This window comes from Aegilops tauschii, chromosome 3 (genome assembly GCF_002575655.3).
Source record: "Aegilops tauschii subsp. strangulata cultivar AL8/78 chromosome 3, Aet v6.0, whole genome shotgun sequence".
Taxonomy (NCBI): Eukaryota; Viridiplantae; Streptophyta; class Magnoliopsida; order Poales; family Poaceae; genus Aegilops; species Aegilops tauschii.
Genome location: NC_053037.3, coordinates 520,692,847 through 520,696,294, shown reverse-complemented (window position 1 = coordinate 520,696,294; position 3,448 = coordinate 520,692,847). Strand labels below are relative to the sequence as shown.

Genomic DNA, 3,448 nt, shown 5'->3' with positions numbered 1-3,448 from the left:
GAAGAAAAGTCCATGCTCGCATGGAGGCATTCTCTGTTTTAAAGGGGCTGCACCCGTTCATCTACTGCAGATGTGGCTTCTGATTTGCCTGGATCAACTGGTGAGTTTTCTGAAGCACCTCATATTGCCAGAATTACATGAAATTAACAAAACAAGTGTTTCCAGACTTTTTTTATTAGCGCTCTTGGTCTTGGAGTCTACTTTGTGGTGTCATCATATCTGGGCAAATTATTTCTTATTTTTTCAAGTAGCGTGTTCAAGTGTTCTTACACAAGCTTTGATCAGGTGACGCCGGAATTTACAAGCTGCAGATTTTGGCCGAGCAGAGCTGCTGTTTGTTTCACTCCATCCTTGCGATGACTGATGATACCAAGTTCCTCCTTTTGGTTTTACTCTTGAGCTGCTCATCGTTGTGTTTTGGTTCTGAAGCTGATATCCAGTGCATGAAGTATGTGCAACAATCAGTGAATGATCCCAACGGTGTACTCAAATCCTCATGGATCTTTAAAAATGCCAAAAAATGCCACCGAAGGTTACATCTGCCTCTTTACTGGTGTGGAATGTTGGCACCCTGACGAGAATATGATTTTCTCTCTGCGTCTCGGCAACCTTGGACTTCAAGCTGCATTTCCTCGTGGTCTACAGTACTGTTCAAGCGTGACCGACCTGGACCTGTCAAATAACAATTTTTCATGACCAATCCCTCAGGACATTTCACGGGAGATGTCGTATTTGACATATCTGGACCTTTCGTACAATAGTTTTTCAGGTCCGATCCTACAGAATATCTCAAACATGACATATCTGAATGTCCTCAACCTCCAGCATAACCAACTCGGCAGTGAAATTCCACCGCAATTCGATTTGCTTGATCGGTTAGTCATATTCAATGTTGCGGACTCATCCTTATTTGCTAGAGAAGAAGTTTGGGGCTTCGAACTTTGTTGGTAACCAAGGGCTTTGTGGTTCACCCTTGGATGATCCCCCCCCCCCCGCCCCCCTCAAGGAGAAGATGGAGACCAGTACGAATCAGGCTGCACAGGCTCAACGACCAGTCCAGCATTGGAGCGGCCATCGGATTCATCGTGGGGTTCGTGGTGGCCTTCTACTTCCCACACTGCTTCGTCTGCTCCGAGAAGTTCCATGCCTACGTCGTTCGGATATGATTCACTTGTTGTTCTGGAAATTCTTCTGCCATAGCTTCGGGAGGCCAACTGAGCACTTCTGACAATAATCTTAGTATGTTCCTTGCAGCAACGGTTGTCTTAATTCACATGATATGTATGCCCGGCAACTAGCCACACTGCCGGTGTTTGTAAATACATACAGTATGTCAAGTTCAACTCTTCTAGAAAGATGCGAGGCATCAACTGGCCGTGATTAGTTATGTACCCTGCCGGCATTTCTAACGGAACACAAACAAGGCAGCTCCGGCTAGCCTATAGTATAACTCTGCGCTTCAGCAGTGTTTTTCTCCCCATTTTCATGCTTTGCCCTTCTTGAACGCATGCATATTGCGTACCGATCGTCTTGTACTGGGAGGATGTCCCCAGGGAGTACCCTGAAAGGACGTGACGGGTCAGATCAAGCTCCTGACGTCAGCCGGCCAGTGGATCCTCGCAGCCCAAGGCGCAGCGTGCGTCGAGAACGCTGCAGCAGTGCACGCGCGGCGGCGGCGGCACCCAGAGCGTCGACGGTTTGTATGCCATGCCCAAGCCCAACGTGTGGCTCCCGAGCGACGTGCGGGGTGTCGTAGCCGCGGCGAGCGCTCGTGTCTCGGTGACTGCTTCTGCGCCGCGTACTCCTACAACGGTAGCTGCTGGCTCTGGCATGGAGGTCTCATCAACCTCCAAAGCACGAGCAGCACTGGCACCATTCTCGTCCGGCTGCGTCCGAGTTTACTAGCCCAGGGCGCACGGCGCACCTCCAGACCGGTTAATGCTAGAACTATATATAAATAATGGACCAAGATCTCAAGACACGCCGACCCCGCGGGGCTGCTCGCCGCGTCCGTGCGCGCTGCAGCTCGTCCGGCCGCGTCGGCTGCACGCCAGACTCTTCGCCGTCCGCGGTAGTACTGCGTCCGCCACGGCGGCCACCGGCCGGAATTCGCGTTCTTCGCTGCCAGAGACTGAAATCGTGCTTCTCCCGGACTGGTAGGTGCTCGTACTGCACTGCCCCGGCGATGCCACAGATAACACTCAGCGGTCGCGACCCGGACGGGATACTTGGGACACGGACCTGTTGGAGCACTTGTCAGCGGTCGCGCAGCGCAGGTCCCCGACGAGATGACCGCCGCCCCTCCGATCTCCTTGGCCAGGATTCAACTGCCGACGGCGACGGATGAATTGGATGGCATCTCCTTCTAGCCTGGCGGCTGGCGGACTGACGCTGCAACTGCCGACGGCGACGGAGACCCGCAGCGGCGCAGCCCTGGACGGACCACGGCCTTCTTTTCATCCAGAAGAGGAACTTGCGGCGGCGAGACGAGAAATTGAGAGTGGAAGGGGAACGGCCGAACGGGCCTTGGCGGCCTGAAACGGGCTAAGTTGGGCCATATTCGAGTTTTTCAGGGACGCCCGAAGGGAATCGTTACTTTAGGACCGTACCGGAAGTCTAACTGACACGCGACGGGTTTATTAGACGGACTCTGTCTATTACATCGCCAACACGGGGATCATGCACGGCTGTCAGCTGTGAAAGATGTCAAAGAGCACAAATAAAAGAGGCCTCTGAGCCCAACCCGTGACCCGGCACTAAAAAGTGCACACGGACGAAAAGAAGGCCTCCGAGCCCATTCGTGACCCAGCACCGATAAGTGCGCACGGACCAAAACAATGCAGCAAAAAGACCCCCTATGAGGGCACAGTCGTAAGAAAAATAACGCAATTGCATCCCCCGGGTTGGCACGTGCTATACATTAGCACTGGGCTTTTTGTACAAATTTCGTTTTATTTTTTACCAGCACAACACTCCTCTCATTACATACACGCATCGAGCACCGAGAGAAAGACGAACACGCTCACCAGCGAAGGTCATGAGCAAGATAGGCTAGCCTCTGACCTGTGTCGTCGTGCCATGCCCATCAGGTCAGAGATGTAGGTGTTCTCACTAATAGAAAAAGGGCCTAATGTTCAGCTCATTAGTTCCGGTTTGTATTTGAGCCGGCACAATGTGACCATTAGTGCCGATTCCAACGGCTAGGCGGGCTGCTCTCATTAGTACCGGCTCGTGCCGAACTTGTAGCACCGGTTCGTGCCACGAACCGGTGCTAAAGAGAGTGGTGGCAGGATGTTGTCAGTCTGGGGCCCCTCCAGCACCTTTAGTACCGGTTCGTGGCACGAACCGGTACTAAAGGTCGCCCTATATAAACCCTTCGTCCATCCGCAATCGAGCTCGCTCTGTTTTTCCCCTTTCCCCTCTCCTCTCTGTTCTTCCCCTCTACCTC

General features: G+C 52.8%; 1 pseudogene; it reads left to right on the top strand.

Moving 5' to 3' along the window:
* Positions 1 to 266: 266 nt before the first annotated feature.
* Positions 267 to 1,166, top strand: LOC109743024 (probably inactive leucine-rich repeat receptor-like protein kinase At5g48380; annotated as a pseudogene).
* The last annotated feature ends 2,282 nt before the right edge of the window (positions 1,167 to 3,448 follow it).